The sequence below is a fragment of the Anarhichas minor genome, unplaced genomic scaffold (genome assembly GCF_050575085.1).
Source record: "Anarhichas minor isolate MPS153535 unplaced genomic scaffold, ASM5057508v1 ptg000028l, whole genome shotgun sequence".
Classification (NCBI taxonomy): Eukaryota; Metazoa; Chordata; class Actinopteri; order Perciformes; family Anarhichadidae; genus Anarhichas; species Anarhichas minor.
In genome coordinates, this window is record NW_027466474.1 from 15,051,286 (window position 1) to 15,060,409 (window position 9,124).

Below are 9,124 nucleotides of genomic sequence, written 5' to 3' on the forward strand. Positions count from 1 at the left end.
GCTTAATCCTGCAGAGAGGCTCCGAGGCTGCAGCGGTGTTTGCCACAGATCTGATGCACGTGGAACATTAAAGATAGATGCCAAAACTGATTCGGCTTTTCAAATCAGTCGTTCATTTAATAGTTTTAGTGTGTCTCAGTGTGCGCACTGTGCACAAAACAAATTAAATAATGTCTGCAGGAGATCAATAGAGATCAATACCTAAGACAAATAGGCCTTGTTTTAATTGTTTTTCTGCTTGACAGCAGCTTAATGTGGGACAAGGCTGAAGTCAAACCAATAATGTTTTATGGTGAAATGTTGGTGCGTTGACCTTGAGTAGTTAGGGTCTGGATAGCTCGTTGGACTCGGCATAAGAGTTGAACAAATCGGGCTACCGGTACCTCGGCCAACATGAATTCCTGGCAAATCCCAGCGCTTGATTGCTACGCAGGGCCTGTCTTGCCAAGAAAAGCAGTGGGATTCATAATAACTCTATTAGTGCTGCGTAAAGGTGCAGCAGCGTAGCTTTACTGCCAATTTATCTCAGTGGCCAACTGCTGTACTGCAACAAAACTTTCTCTGTGGCCCAAAAACCTTCTCCCCCACAGAGAGCCGAAGTCACACTAGAATTTCCAGAAGTAAGAAATGCGCATTCAAAATCTCTCTGATGTTTTTACTAACGCATATCAAATATTAAAATCCAGCTTTAGTACATGCGGTCAACAGCATGTCGTACGTTGCACTCCATATTTTTAAATAATGACATGCAAGGTCATTTGAATCCACAAAACCACCATCATTTCAACGAGACAATACTGCTGTTTATTCAATATTTCTGTTTTTCGTATTGATAGTACTCAGTTCGAAATTCAGAGTGTATCTATGATTGATGGATTGCCTCCACACAGCTCTCAACATGGTGAAGGCTGAGCCAGCGGCTAGCAGTTAACCGTGCTAAAAGCACAAACAGCGCAAACAACTACAGCGGGGCTGACGGAGCTAACAGTGTGGGGGGTAGCCGGAGGGTGAGCGTTATACCGTGACAACGCTGCGGGTCAGGATGACGTTATCAGCTGTATGAGTGCAGTGCAGAGCTGCAGGGATTGGCTAGCCAGTGGGGCAGTCAAACAAACTTACACATTTTTTCTTTCTGCTAAGTCTAGGAATTGTGAACAGGACACCTCTTTGACAAGATTGGGCTTTGCCATACAGTACATTAATCTGTGACTCTCACATAGTTACATTGTATTAATCACAGGGCTAAACATGAACAAGCCCCGGCGAGTTAAGAGGCACGAGTGATCCAAGAGTGCCGCTTGAGTCCCGGGTGTTTTGGAGAACAGAGAGGAGTCTGAGCCAACGCAGACAATCACTTCAGAGGAATCAATGTGACTCAATAGAGTAATCTGTTATGCTCAAATCTCTGCATTCAATCCGTAATCACTTACACATTAAGTATGTGCGTGATCATGTAAAAGGGGGAAAGTGTATTCAGACAGTTTACACAGCTATCATGATGATTTTAACCTTGTAACATATTTTATATATACTTTCATCAAATGAAAAGAGAAAATATGATTGACTTGGAATGAGTTCACTGCTGTGGCTGCTATCGCTGTGATCTCTGGGAGTGTTAGCAGCGCTAAATGTTGTGGGGAACTTCAAACAGGCGTTGCTGCAGAGCTCAGATCCTCCTCCACAATAATAACCTTGAGTGCTTCTGGAAGAAGGAAATCCCCTGGCCAGGAAAGACACATCACTCCACTACAGAGGCAACGCACAGGACTAGATAGCACAAACAAAGTCCGTAGAGGACTTCTTATAGAACCATCCATATCAATCAAAATCACTCCAAACGCCCCGCTTATTTCTCCCAGATTATCACAGATTCAGAGGTTTAATCAGTCGCGCCTCAAACAGGCCTTTATTTTTCCAAAGCCTGCATTTCCCCCAAAGACAACATGAAAAACCGGAGCAAAAAACTGCAGAAGATGATTCGCTGCAAGAGTCGAGCAAGACTGGAAGCAGATACGCCCTTCAAAGGAAACTTTTGGACACATATTTTTAATTGTATTAGTGTTAATTCATATAAGCATGCAGTGTCGCTCCTATAATGTAGTTAACACCGTTTTTAGGCCGCTTTTATGGCTATTCAAAGTTTGTCACTGTACTAAATACAAGCGCATAGTTGAGAGCAACTTTAGTCCTAAATGCTAAGAAATGTCAGAAGTAATATAGACAAAGAGTCATGCTAGCTATTCTGTGAGGTTGTGAGGCACAACAGTGCTACATGCTAAGATCATTGTGCATGCTTATATGTTGACCAGCGTGCATGCTCATGTTGATCCTGTTCATTGTCTTAGTGTAGCGTTTTAGCATTCTAAATGTTGCTTATTAGCGCTTCACAAAAACTACAGTTGACGCTGATGGGAATGTCACTAGTTTTGCAGGTGTTTGGTCATAAAGTAGTGGTCAAATTCACATTTTGACCCGACGGAAGCGCTAAATGAAGACTGAGACGATCACCAAAGTGACTATTAGCAATCCGTCCAATAGTTGTGGAGATATTTCAGTCTGAACCAAAGTGGTGAACCTACAGACATTGCCATATGGCGTGCCGCTAGCTGGCTAAAAATCGGATAGGTTTATTGAATGTCTCACCACACTTCAGGAAAAGAATCTGCAAATGTGAATTTATGAAAGTGAATTCCATCTGAGAAGTTATGCGCCAGCTAGCTTAGCCTCCTGAGAGGAATCATAATGGTGATGTGCTGTAGAGTAGTCTACATAAAGGCAAAAGTGATCCTCGGGAATATTTGAAAAATCTTCACAGTCCAGTAATTAACAAGAACACAAAGATTAGCAGTCTTTGAACACGGGGGGGTCGAAGACACTTTGGCCTTCTCCTCCTCTTCCTCCTGCTCATGCATACCTCTCCACGTCCCAGTAACTAATCATCATGCAGATCTGGACAAGAATAGAGTAGCTGAGCACACAGGAAATATCATCTTCAAGCTGTCTAGAGTTTCACCTGTGCTTCCCAAGTTCATTTCCCATACCTCACCAAGAAGATGCCAGTATTGTCTGCTTCAGTGGGCAGAAATTAGACTTCAAAGCCTTGAGACCCGGCAGAATAGTTTCGGGAGACGTTCAAATGTTCCAGTGTTTGAGTCGAGGACCATTTCTATTCCCACAATGATGTTTGCTTTCCTTCTGTCTGGTTGGCTCTGCTCCTTCACTAAGCCAGGTGTGTATTTTTTTATTGAATGTAAACTTATCTGTGAGGTGATCATAAACCTGTTGCCAACCAGGTAGGTCAGGTCTCCGCGTTATGAAACCAGAAACGTTCGTTGGGACAAAGAAACACATGGCATTATTTGATTGTGGAAAGAAGAGAGAAGTAAAATATTGCATCAAATATTTTACTCGGTCAGCTTCCGTCTTGGACTCATGAAGCCGAACAGACAGCAAACACAACCAGCTTATACCTGCATGGTTGAAAAATGAATTGAAGTTACCTTTTAAGAGAAATAAGCCGGGACGAGCTTCTCTCAGATAGTTGACACCCTCCTGCTCGGGAGGATCAAAGTGGCTCTCTGTGCACATTAGGAAAATACAGGGGACTCATTTCAAGCGCTCAAAGTGCCACATCGATGCTTAGCCACACATTCCCCCTGTCAGAGGCAAACAAAGACAGTTTTCTGGGAGGAGAAAGGCATGCCGTTTCCTCAACATGCCTCACCTGTGGTGACCAATCACAATAGCAGTTACAATCCCGAGCCCTGAAGGAAGATAGGTGAGGGTTTATGTTGTCATTGGTGGATGTTTTACAATCGCGTGTAATACATCTCGCCGTTTAATGTTTATTTTCACAGGGACCACCTCATTCCTTTGGTGTGACCCAGAAGGATGCAGAGTGTAATCATAACAGCATTGATAGGAGCGAGTTGAGATGTCTGCGGAGCGGCAGACGTTACACATTCATTCAGCTTCTGCTGTGTCAACAAGCAAAGCTGTCATCCTGAGAACTGGAAATGTTATCACGATAGTAAGCATGCACATGCATTTATTAAAGTAAAACACAAGCAGTGCAGACACCAGAGTTCTTACTTTGTCGTTTATTTTCATAGTGACGTTTATAGGAACTGTGTGGAACAGAGGTTGTTTTTAATGATAGTGAAGGTGCAGCCAAAGGGGAACTTTTGTGCCAGGTTCTCTAGGACGGTGAGTGGTGGCTGCACTGAGAAGTAAATAATGTGTTCTTTTATCCGTCATGGTTGGTTCACCTGAACAGAAAAATGTTGCTTAACAAAAAGAGAAATGCTCATATCCCTCTTGTGGTATCTAGCCATGCAGATGTCTTTGGTTTAATTGATTCAGTGGCAAAAGAAGTATTCAAACGCTCAACTTAAGTAGCACTACCGCAGTGCAAAAATCGTCCATTACAAGCTAAAATTGTCAATATTTACAGTAAGGTTATCCACATGATATGTCTAAATATTGGCCGTAATGTATTCATTGTCCTTGATAAGTTCCATAACAATGCACCATATTTGTGATTGTATTTTTTGTATGTAAAATCATAAATCACATGTAACCTAAGATGTATAGAGTGGAGTAAAAAGTGCAAATTAGATTTCAGAATTAGAGTAGAAGTATAAAGTAGTAGTACCTCAAATTACTCTTTTTTATCTTGTTTTTTTGGCCACTTGGGGGCAGCACAACAGGGTATAAACATAACATTGACATATTATCACCTCATGTTACTGTATCGCTAGCAAACCGCTTCCTATTTATACATCCAGCTGACACGAGCAACATTGGAGTGTGTTTATTGTTCACCAGCTAGTCGCTAACTTTCTGTCTGTTGTGTTGGTGCTTGGCAGGTAGTGTACGGTGGGTTTCTGAGGTTCCCCATAATTGTTTGTGGGTTCATCACTTTTACATCACACACAGTCATTTGATCCACTGTTGATACAACAATATTGATTATTGCAGTTTTAACTACAGTACTTGAGGAAACGTGCTACATCGTTGGCCCAGGTTAATGTCTGAGATTACAATACAGGGGAGCAGAGTTTAACTCGAGGTGCTCACAGCCTTGAAAAATGTTTCAACAGCTATGTGTTATTTCAGAAACAATGTCCCAGATACTTTGAAATATCTCTTTTGTGCAAAGTAATTTCACTGAAAACTGTTGACAGTGAGATCTGTTTTAATGCTGTAAGAACCACAAACAAAATGTCATTCACTTCCATTATCGGGGAGGTTGCCAAATCTCAGAGACAGATACTCTCATGATGGGTAGAGGTAAGACTTATTAAGCTATAAGACAAAAGATTGATTTATCAAAAAGAACTGCAGCACTCATGTTAAAAATAACACAAAACGAGTCCCTCCATCTGACAGTGAGGCCATCAACAGATGAAGTTAGATTAGCCAACTTTGAAGAAATGCTGTTTTAAGGGTGAAGATGGAGAGTGTAAATCAGCTCAGGACCTCACTGCAGCTCACAAATCACAGCCTGGGAGGCCCTGAGCTCCAGCCTGGCACAGCAACTCAGGGCCTCCTGGAATCAGATGAAATCAGATGAATAATAAAACATTACTGATACCCTCGAGCTATGAGCTGTCAAGGGACCATTAATGGAAAATATGCACCAGTGCAAAGTATAGTTTCAATGAAAACTGTTGACAGTGAGCTGCTTATGACGGATACGGTGGATATGACAACCCAAGAGCCAAAGAGACAGATGATTTAAGGGAGCAGACGTCTGCACAGCCTTTTTGAAATCTATTTTACGTCTGAAAAGCAGTAACATGCAAGAGTATTGTCTGTTATCTGCATCATGGAGGCTTCTCCCTGCTGTGATGTTAGTAGGGGAGAAAAGAGGAGAAAAAAAGCTGATGACAGGGTACTTTCATGTTACTTATCGTGACACCCTATCAGAGCGATCTAGATGGGCCAGACAAAGTACCACCAGGTCCCGTAGCTCTGAGCAGAATCTGATCTGTTTCATCATATCTCCCCGCCTTTAGTCCTTCAGGCAGATGGGAGGTTGGTGGTCCACGCATTTAGACCACAGTGAAAATAGAGGAGGGAGTCTGAACGAGAGATAAGTCTAGTCTTATTCAAGAGGAGCCATCTATGTTTTATGAAGGACTTACAAATGGGGAGCTGGATGAAAAGAGAGAGAAGAAAAGCTCTGATAAACTACACACACATCGTCTCACGCAACACTTCTCAGGAGGAGATAGCGTGCTCATCTCTTAAATGTTCCTAAAGCTGGATGAGGGTGCATTTGAGGATGAACGGAACGGGATCTGAGAGGAAACATCCACACGCTGTTGCATTTTCTGGTGTGCATTTCTGCTTGAGAAATGAGAAACAACAATAACACACACCACTAAAAAAAATTTAAAAAAACATTATGAGAGGCACGCCAACATTTCAGCAGTTGACGCGTCAGTGTCAGCAAATCGCTGACGCAGAACAAATTGAGATGAAGCTGACATTGGCTCGCCTCTCTCTGTCTGCACGGCCAGTTTGTTAGCATGTGCTGTGATGATGTTTCCAGACGTCACTAGATACCTATCAGCCACAGTTAGGGAAACGTGAGAGAGGCCTTCCTTGAGAGTGGTACAAGGAGCCAGTATGACTGATAAAGACAAACCTGCAAATCCTCATCTCTCCAAAAATATATTTGATATCCGCACCTGCTGTGCAAATTTTTCTGTGACGTAGTTATTAAGAAAAACAAGACTTAGCCATGCTAGCCGCTCTCTGAGACTGTATACTTAGGCAGTGGTGCTTTGGGCTAACTGCTAACATGCTCACAGAGACAATGCTGAAATGCTGATGTCAAAGAGAAATTCTGCAACCTTGTATGTAGATGTGCAATCAGTGTTGTATTTGTAGCCAATTGAATCAATCAATTCCTCAGTGTGTGCTATATAGACAGAGAAAGCGGAGTTTCATGCTCACAGAACCGTGCTGGCAGTGCCTACATGACCCAGGATGCATTGTGCGCCCAGAGGGTCCATATCCTCTCGCATGGCTCATGCAGCCACATCCTCGGCCTCTCCTTTGAATTTCTTCGGCTTTATTTTCTGGCTTGAATAAATACGGCTGAATATCCGAGTCAGCCAAAACACTGTAAAATGTGTTTCCATAACATGATCTGCACTCATATTTTGGGATGCCATTTTTCTGTTGGAAACGTAGCTAGTTTACAGTACAAGCAAAGAGTACAAGGAAGTTCTGCTTGGGTGGCATTCTGCCATGTTTAGTTTAGTGAGCTGATGTTTAGGTAAAGTCATTGGTTTGCCATCCGTAAAGCATCAGTGCTATCTGGTCAGTCACTGTTCCACTACTGAAACCTTCACAGTGCTGTTAATAATGACTACCAGCACAGAGAAGAGTGCAGGTATTTGGCAGTGAAGGTATGTAATTTTTTGTTCAGTGCTTGTTCCTGCATGGAGCCGCAGCGGGAAACCCCAACTTCCCAAGAAGAGAGCACACTCTGCTCATCTGCACCAGCGCTGCCAGGTGTCAGCTTGTGACGCCTTAATAAATAAGCAATGTTTCCATGCTCGTAATGTGCGAGTGAGAAGTCTATAAATATTTTGAATGCTGGCTATGTTTGTTCCTACTGAGTCTATTCTAAAAGAACACAAGTTTCTGATTATAGATTTGTCCTGTGGTGGTAAATTTAGAACCATTTGGGAAATGTGCATCAAGGTACCTGTTATTTTTTATCGCACCCTTTATCTCCACTTCACTGTTAAATATGGCACAACTACTGTAAATTAAACCATAATACAAATCAAAGCAAAACTGCAGATGAGACTAATTTTAGACCTTTCTCAAGTGTGCTCTACATTGTTCAAACTCTTGGCTTCAGACGCTGCAGTCCCCTGTGGAATTCTTACATGTTAGAGATAAGTACAGACTGCTCTATTCGTCAGTGCAGGGGGCCCCTTAAGGGCCCGGAGAATCTGATGTCCACACACTCTCTCTCCTGCACTCTGACATTTTCTCAGCAGTATGAGGTTACATACGAGGAAGAAAAAAAAAACACATCTTCATCATCTAGCCTCCTTTTTGCGAACAAAAACGGCCTCCCGCTCCTGTTTCTGGTGACACCAGGACAAAATGTCAAAAGTTCCCAAAAGGTTGCCGGGGAAACAAAGTATTCTCTAAATGAGAATGGACAGGAGCTGGTATTTTTAGATGACCTATGTATCAGTTGCTATTTTTGTCTGCAGCTTCTGTTTGGTACCATGACCTGTGACCTGTGAAGTTCTTACCGAATTTTAGAAAGGGGCAAAGAGCATAAAGTGTACTGAAGTACATCCCGGGGATTACAAGCGTTGCAGGGTGAGAGTTTGTAACCTGCGGTAGCTGCAGGCTAGCAAGGTCACAGCCCACCCAAGGGGGGAGGGAAGACAGGGTCACAAAGGCTGAGGAGGATGCATGTTCCCAGACACAAGGTAGACAGCTCCAGAGCCCAAACACAAAACACAGGAAGGCACTGGCAGACATGCAGGCAAGGCTTGATTCTTGATACTTTTCTGTAAAACCCCAAGTTAACAAATTGGCAAAGAAATGTGGCAACGCGATGAAGCCAATAGAGACCCGATTTCAAGTGAGATCACGCTGACAATTAATTGCACTTTGAATCTGAGGATATCTCTAAGCAGTGCAGGAAAGATTACAATTTGGACACTCTTGCAGACTTGATTGCAGCAGGGTCCCTCAGGAAGAAAAGGTTATACAATCTCTGAAAAGGCGGCCATTGTTCATCATCTCCAGCAAAATGACTTTGTAAAATTGAGAGGAAGAAAGGCAAACCACTGGACCAATGTGATAGCAGCCCATGAAAGTGGAGAGCACTGATGCATGAGTGAAAAGCGCCTTATGTCAAATATAATTGTCCTGCCCTGAAAAGCAAGCTAGCGATGTCTGATTTGATTCCCTCCTGTTTGGCTCAAGTTACTTCCTGTCTACTTTAAGCATGTTTGCCGAGACAATCAAGCTCCTGGAGAGGTTTTGGGATGTTCCGATGTCTTTGTCCACCATAGAGCTGAATTTAATGACCTCTCATTTCCTGTTCTTTTTGTCTTTGTTTGAAGTCAAACGT